The following is a 15,086-nucleotide window of genomic DNA, read 5'->3' as shown; positions in this document are numbered from 1 at the left end:
TATTATAATTATTATTATTACTGATTGATTGAGTGAGCAGTCATGTTCAAGTAAACTCCAGCATCTCAATTGTAACCATTGTTACTTAGATGCTTTTCCCCAAAAGTATGAATATTCTACCTCAAGGTTTCAGATTATTATTTATACGTGGGCTAAGATCAGTGGTTCCCAAAGTGGGTTGTGCTGTCCCACCACCTGGGGTGGTGGAAAAATCCAGGAAGGCGTTGAAGAAAAATGGAGTGATAACAAGGTGGTCAAAAGGAAGAAATGGGTGGCAATACTCCCCTTCTATTTTTCAATGGTACACACAGGTTTAGAAAGTAGAATTTAAAAATCAATCTGAAAAAAGTTGCTTGTTTTCTTAAAACAAGAACAGAGAACAAAAATAACTAAAACTCCCCAAAAGTCTACTGATGAAGCTGATCCTAAAATTCTCAAGAGAATTCTGTAGAAATATGAAAACCTAGAACATTGAACAAAAACATCAACAACAATAATGATAACAAAAACACTTTTCATATTGTAAAAACAGCAAACTAATGGGTTAACTAGGTAAAATTTTATTTGTGAAATACATTCATTTTGAATTTGCAGTAGAAAGACATCTATATTTGTGGTGATGGTGGTGGCATGTATGTGGAGTGGGAACACTAGGAATATGGCCTGGATGCTAAGTGGGTAGCAGTCCAAAAAAGTTTGGGAACCACTGGCTTAGATCTTTAAAAGGGGAACAAGTAATTGGAGATGTCATTATGAAAGGGCATTATCAACTTAGCTCCAAAAAAGGAAAAAGCAAAAAATGCTTAGTGTATAACACCACTGTGTAAGATTTTAGTTTTTTTTACATTGACACAAAATCACTAATTAGTAGGGAAATATATGGGTGACTGAATCAACTTCAGTACATTACTGGTACATATACTGTCGACTTCAAAAGACAAACGGCAAAGTCAGTTCAAAGTATTGAGTTTCTTTGGTCTGAAAAGTAGTCTACCTTTTCTGCCAGTCTACTTACATAAGAACAATATACCCTATGGCATTTTTTTCTCTTCTTCTATAATATATATGTGACAAAGGTGGCAGGCAGGTAGAACCATCAGAGTGTCAAACAAAATGCTTAACACCATTTACCCAGCTATTTATCACCTGAGTTCAAATTCCACTAAAGTTAACCTTCATTGTTTCAGTTGAGCATTGATGCCAAAGTAATTGACTATACCCCGCTCTCTCAAAATTTCAGGCTTTGTGTCCATAATAGAAACAATCACACACATGTGACATGCTATATAGAATAGTATCTGTAGCAAATGGAGCCTCTGGCCAAAGTTTGAATCCCAACTGAACTCTTGTTGTGTCTTCAACATACTTGGCATACAGAAACATGAAGATTCATACTAAGTATTTATAATATTCTGTTTGCTACATGTGTTATATTGTCAACAACTTTAACTAAGGAATAAAATGAAACATAATGAAACTATGTTTCAGAAGATCAGTGAATTTATGCATCAAGACAGAAACAAGAACATTTAAGAAATGTGGAAGTTCCACAAGATTTACTGGTTATTATTATCATTTAAGGTTATGTTTAGCAGCATTTCTTCTGACTCTATGTTCTGTGTTCAAATTCTGCCAAAGCTGACTTTGCTTTTCATCCTTTTGGAGTTGATAAATTAAGTAGCAGTTGAGCACTGGGGGTTGATTTTAGGCCTTGAGGCTATAGTAGAAAGGATTATTATTATCAGGCAGCGAGCTGGCAGAATCATTAAGCATGCCGGACTTAATGCTTAGCGGCATTTCATCCGTCTTTACATTCAGGGTCCAAATTCTGCTGAGGTTGACTTTGCCTTTCATATTTTTGGGGTCGGTAAATTAAAGTACCTGTGAAACACTGGGGTTGATGTAATCAACTAAATCCCTCCCCAAACTGCCCTTGTGGCAAAAATTTGAAATCAACTTTTCTGCTCTTAAAAGGATTTTATCATTTGTATATACTGTTCAGTATTTATGTGTTGAAAAATATAGCTTTCTAATTATTATTATTATTAAATTAGCGGTATTTTGCCCAAAGCTACGATCCTAGTTCAAATTCCGCTGAGATTGACTTTGCCTTTCATCCAAGCAAGTTAGGCAGGTCAATATACAAAGTATATTAAATACATGAAATATGAAAAATGTATGTGTTTACATACAAAAAGGTCTGAACCAGTCAACTTATTCCTCTCAAATAATGGCCATTCCCTTTCTCACTATTTCAACCATTAATTTTATAGCTTTTATACAAACACAAAGGACTACCATTCACATACTACCTAACCCACCCTCCCTCTTCCTCCTACCTTCCACCATAACTACTAATTTTAACTCCCTACTAGCCTCCTTATTAGCTCCTAACCTTGAAATTTATTTTCTCCTTTCTCTATTTCCTATCTGAGTACTTCTCCAATTCCCACTTTAAATGTAAGATCTCTTTCCTGATGATAGAGGCTCATCTCATCCGACAATGGAATCTATCTACAAACATTATTTTGGACCACCGAGACCCCAGAAACAGCAGTTGGATTTGCACTACTTTTCTTCAACCCGTCTAATTCTTGATATCATTTCTATTCTGTGTAAGTCAAATATTTTGTATGTAAACACACATACATTTTTCGTATTTTATGTATTTAATACACTTTGTATATTGACCTTGCGTATTTAAATTTTAGAATCTATTTTTTTTTTGTTTTGAGAATTATATTTTTGGATCATTTGGAATCTATTTTGTTTTTCTTTAGTTAATTTTAGATTATTTTCAGATTAATAAAATGGAATGTCAAGTTAAGAAAAATGAACATTTTCGACACCTTCTTTTTGCTTTTAATCAAGGTTCTAAGGCTGCAAAAGCTGCTCGCAACATTTGTGCTGTGTATGGAGAGGGTGCCATAGCTGAAAGAACCACTCGTGATTGGTATGCCAAGTTCAAAAATGGAAATTTTGACCTCAAAGATGCACCTTGTTCTGGTCGTCCAGTTGAGTTCGATGAAGAGCGATTAAACCAACTTTTGCACGAAAATTCTCCTCAAACAACAAGGGAACTGGCAGAGAAAATGGAATTCTCCCACACTGCTGTAGAGAAGTATCTTCACTCGATGGGAAAGGTTCAGAAGTATGGAGCATGGGTTCCGCATACTTTAAGTGACAACAACAAAAATCAACGAGCCACAATCCCCGCTGGTTTGCTTGCTGGTCACTGTTCAACTCATGGGCACAAGCAACGATTTCTTTACCGAATCATTACTGGTGATGAAAAATGGTGCCTGTACATCAATATGAAGCAGCGTAAGGAATAGCTTAGCCCCTGTAAACAAGCGACACTGCGCATGAAACAAGATCTTCATCCGTGTAAAATGATGTTATGCATATGGTGGGACTGGGAAGGGATTATCCATTATAAATTGCTTGAACAGAACCAAATGGTCAACGCAGAACTATGTTCAACAGATGGAACGACTCAACATGGCTATTCAAGAGAAAAGACCTAATTGGCAGCATGGAGTTCTTCTGCTGCATAATAATGTCTGCCCTCATATCGCCAATATGACCAAGGAAGCCATTCAAATGAATGATTAGTGCTGCCACACCTGCCATACTCTCCTGATTTGGCACCAATGGATTTCCACCTCTTTCGATCTCTTTCAAATGCTATACATGGAGTTTCATTCAATACTGATGCAGAATTGAGAGCTTGAGTTGGATCAATTTTTCGCGTCGAAATCGGGTGATTTCTACCAACGAGGTATTGAAAATCTTGTTGAACGATGGGAAGAAGTTGTTAACAATAAAGGTGAATACATTATTGATTAATTAGTTGTTATTTTTTATTAAACCCTTAAAAAAATTTTAATTTAAAAAAATTGCCAACCCAATATGTGTCTCTTCTATTTTTTAATTATTATAAATCTTCCTCTGTGGATGGAGCCGGTTACCAACAAAGATACAAGGCTCCATCTTTAGGATATAGTTAACACAAATAAATTCACATTTGTAACTTAAGAAAAGTCTTGCATATTTTTACTGTGCCACTCACAGATTGCATTTGTAATATATGAATTAGCTGGTCAATTTCTCTTCCTGAAAATCCCAGTTTATCCAGATTCTCCTTTAAGTATTTACTAACAAAACCTAGTGCTCCAATTATTATTGGTATGAATATGAATTCATAATCTGGATACAGAAGCTGGAAGTTTTGGAGCAGTTGTCCATATATATCCTCTTCTTTGATTTTCAAAGAGATATTTATATCTGCAGGGCAGCTGACCTCTATGACGGTACATACCTTTGCTCCTCTGTCCCAAACAACAATATCTGGCCTATTATGTTCACATTTGACAGTAGTTCTGATGAGAATATTCCACCAATATTCCTTGAGTATGTATGTAAGTATATATGTATGTCTCTGTGTTTACCCTCCCACCATTGCTTGACAACTGATGCTGGTGTGTTTATGACCCTGTAGCTTAGCAGTTCGGCAAAAGAGACCAATAGAATAAGTACAAGGCTTACGAAGTATAAGTCCTGGGGTTGATTTCTCTTACTAAAACCCTTTAAGGCGGTGCTCCAGCATGGCTGCAGTCAAATGACTGAAACAAGTAAAAAGAAAAAAAGAATTATAGTGTAGGCATGGCTGTGTGATAAGAAGCTTGCTTCCGAACTATACGGTTCCAGGTTCAGTCCCACTGTGTGCCACCTTGGGCAAGTGTTTTCTACTATAGCCTCAAGCCAACCAAAACCTTATGAATGGATTTAGTAGACGGAAACTGAAAAAAGCCTGTTGTATATGTGCATATGTATATATATATATATGTGTGTTTGTGTGTGTGTGTGTGTGATTATATATCATCATCATTAGAGTCCATTTTCCATGCTAGCATTGGTTGGATGAATTGACTGAAACTGATAAGGCCAAGGGTCACACCAAGATCCATGTCTATTTTGCCAACCACTTCACAAAATGTACTGGGTGCTTTTTATGTGGCATCATCACCCTCACGAATGCTTTTTACATGGCACCTTGCTTTTAGGATTTCAGTCCTGTTGTGATGGGTGGAACTTCTCAAATACAGCATACACACACACATACATATATATATATATATACACATACATACAGCTACTGGCTCTAAGTTGAAATGGGCAGAAGTTGAAAACTATTTAGTGTGGTGGGTGATTTTATATGTTTCTAGTCTGTACTTGTAATATATTTAACTTTACTTTTTTATGCCTTATTTTATGTATTTACAAGGGGCGTTCAATAAGTAATGCCTCTGACCCACTTGCCGTTGTTTGATCTAGCTGAAATTTTGCATGTGTGATTATTTATATCTCTATAGATTAAGTGGCAAATTACAGCTCCGAACTAATTGTGGTTTGTGATTTACATGTGTTTGAAATGAGTCAAGTGGGAAATGGAGACTGTTGAGTGTCAAGCAGTGATCCAGTTTTTGTATTTGAAATGACGCACACCACAGGAGACTTTTAATGAAATGAAAGTAACTTATGGTGATGATGCCCCATCATATGACCTTGTAAAACGCTGGCATTGTGAATTCAAACATGGTCGGAACTCTGTGGAAACAGCTCCCAGATCTGGTTGCACCCCTTCTGCCATTGATGAGGCATCTGTCCGTCAAGTTGAGGCTGCCATTTTGGAAGATCGACGCATAACTATTCGCCAAATAGCCCATGAGGTCAAGATTAGTACCGGGTCTGTGGAAACTATCATTCATGACCATTTGCATATGCAAAAGGTGTCTGCCAGATGGATTCCCAGGTTGCTCACTCTTTTCCAGAAGCAAAAACGCGTCGAGTGCTCGAGGATGAATTTAGGGATGTGCCAAGAAGATGAGTCAAAATTTTTCAAAAGACTGATTACACAGGATGAGACCAGGGTCCATCACTATGATCCAGAGACCAAAGCCCAGTCAATGCAGTGGAAGCACCATGACTCACCTCCTCCAAAGTAGGCAAGGGTGCAGCCCTCCGCTGGCAAGGTCATGCTCACAGTCTTCTGGGACCAGGACGGAGTAGTGATGACAGATTTCCTGGCAAAGGGTACCACAATTACAGGAGCCTATCATGCTTCACTTTTGAGGAAATTAAGAGAAACTATCAAAACCAAGAGGCGGGGCAAGATCAGCAAAGGCATCCTCCTCCTGCAGGACAACGCTCCGGTCCACAACTCGCGTGTCGCCAGATCAGAAGCACAGGCGTGTGGCTATGAACTCTTCCCCCATCCCCCTACTCTCCTGACCTTGCACCCTCTGATTTTCACTTCTTCCCAGCCATGAAGTTGTTTTTGAAAGGAAAGCGTTTCCCAGATGATGCAGCCTTGATTTCTGAAGTCACGTCGTGGTTGGAGGACTAAGCTGGGCTCTTCTACGAAAACAGTCTCCAGAGCTGCATCAAACGATGGGAGAAATGCATAACTATGGGTTGTTCCTATGCTGAAAAAGACTAATACCTGTGCCAAGTTTCGTTGCTCTACTGCTATGGGAAATGGGTCAGGGGCATTACTTATTGAACGCCCCTCGTATTAATATATTTTATGAGTTCTTTCTTTGGCTTGACTACCTTTGCTTTGTATTATATTACAAGAAAACGAATGAAAGCAAAACCATTTAGAATAATACACAACACACTTGCACATTCTAAGATGGGAAAATTGAAAAAAAAAAAAAAGACAAGTTTTCAAACATGTATTAATAGAAGTGAACACAATACAAATGTAGCAAAGAAAATAAATTAAAAGAGTAAAAAGAATCAGTAAATTCGTCTCATAAAATGCAATAATGAAAGAATTTACAGTATTATAAAACACTGCAACATTTTAAGATGAGGAAATATGTTAAACACAATAAAAGTGTGTACAATACACACATACAAAAGAAAAATTAAAGCAGTAAAATTAATCAGTAAATTCTTATCATAAAATGTAATTTGAGACAGTGGAGGTGGTGGTGGGGGCGGCGGCAGCAGCAGCAGTAGTAGTAGTAGTAGTAAATTTGAGCAGCCAGTTTATAACTGTAGTTGTAATACTAAGTTAATACTTAAAATTTATCAGCTCTTCAACAATTAAACTTCAACACATAAACTTGTTTTGTTTTCATATATTTCTCAACAATGCTTCTTTAATATATCTTTTGACCTTGGCATATCTATGTTTTGCTCCATTAATTTCATCTGGGTAAGATCTTTATTAAGACATGAAAACATGCCTGCCAACTCCTTCACAATGAACAAGTTCCTTGACTAGTCTTCTCTACAATTCTCCCTGCTTCTAATTCATTGAAGTCCTTGTTTGACAGCTCTTCAGGTTTGCAGTCCAATAACTCCCATATATATTCTATTTCGAGTTTCAATTAAAATTTTGGCCAAATCTGTAATGCTTCTGATTCTCATGCTATAGAACAATAACACATCTCTTCCTTTTTGCTTTTCCCCTTGCTAAGTAAACCTGTCACCTAGCTTCCCTTCTAGCTACCTAATATAACTCTCTGCTGCCCCCATTCTCCCTGTTTTTCCAAGCATGTCTCTGTGCTCTATCTATTTGGCTAATCCACCACCATTCACTCCCAGTCCAGTTGGAACTTTGCATCAACCACAAATTTGGTCTGTTATCCTCAGTTAATTGTTCTGAAGGAACTTTCAGTTGTCCTCTATGTTATGTTTATCTCCTTCCTGTCAAATATTTTAACAAGTGCTTCTCTAAATTTCTGATTGTTCACTAGATCGTTAACCCTTTAGTATTTAAACCAGCCATATCTGGCCAAAATATTTAATCTGTTTTATGCTCAAACTGACCAGATCCAGGCTCTCACACCTACCCAACAATGTTATTCTACATTAAGTAATTACACCATCAACATCTTGAAGATATGAGATAATGCATGATTAATTCAAATCAATGTGAATCAATAAGCATTATGTTTGATAGAATAATCTGAACACTAAAGGGTTAAACTTGCTGTTTATTGGAGCATTAAGCTTCCTGTTTACTGGAGTTTTCTTAAATTTTGTGTTTACAAGAGCTTTGAGCTTTCAATATGAAATAAAATTCATTCAATATCTATAGCTTTAGATTGGCTTTCACTGACTACTGGTCAATATTGTTAATTAATGTCTGCATTGTAATGACAAACCTTTTCCATGCTATTTTGATTGTGTTGTAAACAAAGATACTTACATTGCACACAAACTATTTAGTCTGTACAGGAAATTACAGCATTGAGAACAGAAGTATAGCTAGGGTATAACAGAGCCTTTTACTAGCATCTTAAAGTATTCAGTATAAACCAACTTCAGAAAAGAAAAGACACAATGTCACAACTGGAAAACAAACTAGGTTTGCTCAATAAGGACTGATATGGGACAGAACATCAAATTTTCGATGCACCAGATGGATTTGCAAACTTAGATGAATTGTTGAAGCATTCCACCATTATATTTAAGTATTATTTCCTTTTTGTTTAAAGGTACATCATAATTTCCTAAACTATGTTAAGCTCATTCAGCTTCTTCAAGAGTAGCTTTTAACACTTTGGCTATGATTTGCCCTTTTGAAATGCAACAAAAAGAAAAAGAAAAATGCCACTATTTGAAGCTTTGACTCACTGGTCCTAACTTAAACTATGAAAATATTGTAGCCATCACCACCTAAAATAATGGCTTCATTAAGCATTTGACTGTCCATGGTTTTAAAATAATTCCCCTCAGCATTAGAGACATGTGCCAGGACTATTAAACACAAGAAAGACCAAAGAAAAATGAAGGACTATGGCAGGTGGTGAGATGCTGAAACCAGTCAATCCATGCCAGCATGAAAATGCATATAAAATGATGCCAGTTGCTAGGGAGTAAGGAATAAACATAGCTTACATGCCTAAGTTAGTTTTAGGAAAAGACACAACCAGTCCAAATGGTAGAACTTCCTCTCTCTATTCCTATACGTGTTTCCAGAAAAGTCAAAAAGAGCACATCAATCACAAAAGTTATCAGTTAACATGAACTTAGCTATTGTTTTTTTTTTTGTATGTTCAATAATCCTTTCTACTATAGGCACAAGTCCTGAAATTTTGGGGGAGGGTACTAGTCGGTTACATCGTCCCCAGTGTTTCAGTGGCACTTAATTTATTGACCTCGACAGGACGAAAGGAAAAATCGACCTCAGTGAAATTTGAAATCAGAACATAAAGACATTTGTATGCTAAATAATGCCAATTTCCAATGCCAATAGGTCACCTTGTGTGCAATGTTGTGTGTCCAATATGTCCATTTGATAATTTTCTTATTACTGCTTCAACAACTATAGTGCAGTCTGTCCTTTGCTGATGAGGTCAGAATAATACTGAAATATGCCCAGAGTTATCTTCTGTACTTGCCAGAATAATAAAGGTAATATTAATTATTAACTAGTATTGTCTTTCTCTCACTGCATAATTAACTCTAATACTAGCTTAACTTATTGTTCTTCATGAAAATGAAGTCTCCAAGTTAGTCTCTAAAATATGAATAGTAACAAAAACAGCATACTGCTCAGTCAGAATTTTCTTTTAAAGTTTACTTTTTACCTTTCTCAAGATTCACAAAATGCAAACTTTACTGGGCAATAGAGTTTATTCACCTACACCTGGTAAGCAATGCAGGAATATAGGTGAGCAAACACAGATACTAAACTTATAGAAAATATATGCTTTATACAATTCTATCTATTTTTTCTATATCAGAGAGTCCAAGTTCACGCTACAGAAATTAAGGTTAAAAAAAAAAAATTACAGAAAATTTTCAAATTTAGGTAGATTGATAATATTTCCTTTTTAAGAACCAAGAAAATATTGAAAAGAAACCAAATAATTAACATACTCAAATATAGTCTTTGAGAAATAACACAGAAGTTTGGGAGTCTTTATCCTTGGGGAACTTTTACAAACTGAAGATATGATTCTCATTGAATAGAATTCATCACAGAGTTACATAAAAAGGTATCCAAACTTTGATGAATGTTTTGTATTCTCAAAAAAAAAAATATCAACAAAACAAAGACAAAAGTTTTTAATAATGGGAAATCCAAACACCATTGGGGAAGTAGTTTGGATTAATATCTAGGAGAGAAATAGGCAGACATTCATTATCCTGAATTCAGTATAATAATGGATACATGGAACTTGTAAATTGACAGGGAACTCGGCATGGCTGTGTGAATCATCATGATCAACATTTAGCATCTGTTTTCTATACTGGCATGGGTTGGAAAGCTTGACAGGAACTGGCAAGGCCAGGAGCCACACCAGGTTCCATCGTCTGTCTTGGCTTGGTTTCTACAGCTGGATGCTCGTCCTAATGCTAACCACTCCACAGAGTGTACTGGGTGGTTTTTATGCAGCACTATCACCAGTGCTTTTTACATGACACCAGTGCCCGTGACAACGACAAAAAAAATGTTTCTTTCACAACATATATTCACTGGGGTTCAGTACATGGGCCCCTCCAATTCATCATAGTTCTCCAAGTCATAAAAAATAAATTTAAGACCAGTTGCCCTTGAAAACTACTACATGCTGATGACCACAATTTACAAGAACCTGTAGTTGAGCTAGAAAACAAATTCCAGGTAGGAAAGCAAAACCTGGAATCAAAAGGCATTAAAATTAATTTAACAACAACAAAAAATATATTTGTTTACACCATTCATGAAAAGGCCTTGCTCAATAAGTAGAATAGATGTAAGTAGTAATTCCGTACAGAGCTCGTATAAGCTATGAACACAAACGGTACAGTGGAATTACAGAAAGGTTAACAAAGAAAGTAGGCTTTGTATGTGACATGTACTGGAACAATAAATACTAAGTACTCAATGCAGTCCTTGGCTCATTGGATCTTGTCAAACCATCCAAACAATCCCTAACGTGGAAGACAGACGTTAAATCATTATTACCAGGAGAAAAGGCAACTGGGGGTGGGGGAGGTTATTACATTGACTCCAACATTTATTTTATCGACAGTAGAAGGATGAAAGAGTCGATCTCAGGAATCTGAACTCAGAGCATAAAGAGCATTAATTAAAGACCTCAATGTATTTTGTCTGACGTTCTAATGATTCTTACCAACCGAGGGACACTAGACTACAAGGTGTAGTCAATCGATTCGATCCCAGTAAATTATTGGTAACTTTATAATTATTTTCTCGATTCAGCATGGAATGAAAAATAAAGTCGACTCCAACAGAGTTTGAATTCAGAATGTCGAGGGACATTACCATATTACAAGGCATTTTAATATGGCACTCTAATGTTTCTACCCTTCACCACACTGATATTTTTCTATAATAGATCAGGTAACTGATACTGTAGCTGAAATCGAAGCCAATAGAGTACTGGTACTTTTTAGAAAAGAAATCAATGAGTGAAGTAAACAGTAGTATCCCAGGTCGGCAAATTATTTCAGTTTTTAACTATTTACGAACTACAACGTTCATTTACCTGGCTTTGGTTTCAATAAAATGATAACATTGAAGAGGTGGTGAAAAACTCTTTTGAAAGCAAAATATTAGGTAATTATCAAAGCTCTTAATATAATTGAAAAGTAAAAAGAAATTACGTGTAAATTTTAACAGCAATATAATTAAGTTATTATTTTGCCCGCAGCAATCCAGGCACTTTTAAATTTTATATATATATATATATGTTTGTGTGTGTGTGTGTGTATTACATACATTCGCAATGTCTATTTCCCCACCCCACCTGCCACTACCACTGCTACCATTAGATAAAGCTCAGGTAAATAACATGTGACGGAAGGAACAAAATCAATGTGAAATATTCCGATTTCTTAAACATACAAGTAAAACAGATCGCTATTATATAAAATATCAATTAATAGTTATTTTGATTAAGTTGAATATATAAACACAACATATCTACTGTTAACTCAAACAGAATTGAGAGTATAACTCACTAATCAATAAAATGATGCACAAATACATAAACACAACCGGTGTCAATTTTATTTCAAAATGATTATTATTCGAGAAGATAAAGTACTCAATAAGAAGAACCTTGCTGGAATTTTAACTAAACCGTAAAGCTGCTCCGCCAAAAATACAAGGGAGGTTTAAAATGATGACAACTACGAAAGCACCCAACGAATCTTGTGATGAAATGTCACAACTGAATAGGGGATAAGAAGAAATTGAACATTGCACATACCTAAATCTAGATATTTATATAACTAGCGGAAAGAAAACGAAAACGGTAATTTGTGAGGTAATCAAAAATATTTATGCTGAAAACAAAAGTAGCACAATTAGTAATAATAAACGAAAAGTAGAACCCAAAATTAACGGATAGTGGTAGTGGTGGGGGAGGTTAAGTAGTGAATAAAGTAAGACTGAAGTAGTATCAATAAAACAGTAAAAGGCGATAGCAGACATAGCTTATTGCATGCATATATAACAAACTGCACCGTGGTAGTCATGAGAGTTATTTAAAACACATATCTAACATTCACTTTTATTTGGTAATGCCAATATAGATGTATATTGTCAAAGAATTTCGAAGTACTTTTACGTCCTATTCACAAAAACTATTCCATGGGTGCAGTGGAATATAGAGTCAAGAGAAAAGAACAGGTCGTAGATGTACGACTAAATTTGTTGACTTTATAAGTATATATTATTATATTACAAAATGCCCCAAAATAACATTAATAACAAAGTGAACAGAACGATCTATGTATTAGATGATAGTCATGACTTATAAACACGATGAAATTGTTTCAGCTTCAACAATCTCAGATCAAATTAATTGTCAAACAAGCACAACTCCAATATATATAAACATTATTTAATAAAACATTTATTTACACGATTGCAAACATGAATAGTTTTTGTCTAGATACAAAGTTGTGTTTATATATATTGATAACCAACTGACCAACGATTATGGTTGTTTTAGATAATTACGGACATATAATAAGTGGATCCACAGTGAATATTTGTGCTTCTAAGTAACTCCTTTCTTTTTAGTTAAATGATTTATTAATGTATTATTAAAATAAAATTCTAAAAAGGGAGAAAGAAATTAGTATAAATAGCTTTCATAATCCGTGTTATCATTCCAAAACTAATTTGAGCTACTATAATTATAAACTATAATTAATATTCTAACACCGACAATTTTGGAAATTAACTAAGACTGTATTTCGCGAAATGTGAATGCTATATATTTCACTATTTTGAAATAAATATACAAATATGTGAAAACAGTGGTTGCGAGGGACTTTTTAGAAAGAACGACAAAATGTTTTAATTTTTACTCGTCTAGTAAGTTGTTCTATGATATTCCAGGTACTGACATGGGACGTTATTCGATTAATCAGAATTTCAACATGTAAAACAATCATATTATAAAGCTTACCTAGTCAGAAAAGAGTCATAAATACAAAAGAACTTCCATTGCCTGACTATCTGTGTACTACCATAAGTCGTGCCGCCATGTTTCTAACGAGAACTCTGGGAATATTTGCACCCGAAGACAACACAGCTGTTTACTAAGGAATGAGAGGAATATAAACAAATGCGAACATAAGTTATTCTCTTATTCTGTTGTTCAGCTGACACCTAATTTAGTAAAGCCAAAATACACGGGTAAACATTGCGAGTTGAAGAGTAACAAAAAATGAAATTTTAGATAGGTTCACAATAAAATACTTATAGCGATGGTCATACGAAATTTAATATATTCATGCATAAGTATTTATAATTACATCTTTGAGTAATTAAAAATACTGATACTTCAAGTATTTTTGTTGTAATCTTGCATTTGTTTTTCATGCGGATGGCGTCTCTGAGTAATTAGCTTCAGTAATTTATTTTATTTATAATGATGAATATGCTAAATTAATTAGTAATGAATTATTCGCCTTAAACGACACAAACAGTACTTGTAAAAAATCAGTTATTTACTTTTATATATATATTTATAATTTCTGAAGTTGTATGAAGTTGTGAAGTTGTCAGTAATTGGAATTTGGGTCCCATAAATTAAATGATATACTGAGGCAACCACACACACACACACGCATGTGTATGTATATTTCTGTGTGCCCAACAAACATATCTATCTATCTATCTATCTATCTATCTATCTATCTATCTATCTATCTATCTATCTATCTATCTATCTATCTATCTATCTCTCTCTCTCTCTCTCTCTCTCTCTCTCTCTCTCTATATATATATATATATATATATATATATATATATATATATATATATATATATATATATATATATATATGTATATATGTATGTATTGTACCGAACTCGCGTTCGGTACAATGTGTTTATTATGGTAGTTTTTGACTTTAAGAGTCCCTCCTAGCGTGAGACATTTATGTATAGTAATGCCCTTAATACAAATAAATATATTTAAAGGGAAAAATTAATATATTTTTCTCTTATGAAGTTTTTCACGCTAACTACTTGATAATTTCTTATATAGATTTTATCCTTTTTTAAATTGTATATGTGTGTGTGTGTGTGTGTGTATGTATGTATGTATATAAATTAGAGAAGAATCACCATGTAGCAATTCAACAATGATATAATTAAATCATACCATTCAGAAAAAAAATTAAATATACGATAAATAAAGTACAAAATAATAAATAAGTAGTATATAATTAGTTAATAGACTACACGTGTTTCGTGGCTATATTTTCAAACTGATAACAGTAAAATCAATTCAATTTAAATATAGTCACTCATCAGGTCCAAGATAAAGACACTAAAATAATTAAATAAATATACTTATAAGAAAATATAAATATATATAAAAATTTTAAGATATATTATTGAATTTTGCTTGATTTTTTATTGAAAAATTACGTATTTTTATATAGATTTATAATTTCTTATAAGTATATTTATTTAATTATTTTATTATTTTTATCTTGGACCTGATGAGTGATATTATTTAAATTGAATTGATTTTACTGTTATCAGGTTGAAAATATAGTCACGAAACACGTGTAGTCTATTTACACAC

General features: G+C 34.4%; 1 protein-coding gene across 3 annotated transcripts in view; it reads right to left on the bottom strand.

Annotated features, from left to right (window-relative positions):
• The window catches only part of LOC115210973 (F-box/WD repeat-containing protein 5), a 32,261-nt gene extending 18,651 nt beyond the window's left edge, over window positions 1–13,610 (bottom strand). Inside the window, exons 1-2 of one of the 3 annotated variants that reach the window (XM_036503071.1) lie at window positions 13,455–13,595; window positions 4,549–4,625 (exon numbers count right to left, since the gene is read on the bottom strand). The gene's annotated coding sequence lies outside the window, so the exon portion shown is untranslated. Of the gene's footprint in view, window positions 1–4,548; window positions 4,626–13,353; window positions 13,373–13,454 lie in introns of those variants that run through there. The other 2 variants (XM_029779803.2, XM_036503073.1) reach the window with 2 other exon arrangements.
• Window positions 13,611–15,086: the final 1,476 nt, after the last annotated feature.

This window comes from Octopus sinensis, linkage group LG1 (assembly GCF_006345805.1).
Source record: "Octopus sinensis linkage group LG1, ASM634580v1, whole genome shotgun sequence".
NCBI classification, from domain to species: domain Eukaryota; kingdom Metazoa; phylum Mollusca; class Cephalopoda; order Octopoda; family Octopodidae; genus Octopus; species Octopus sinensis.
Note: the sequence above shows the minus strand (reverse complement) of the source record. Positions and strands in the feature narration are given on the sequence as shown.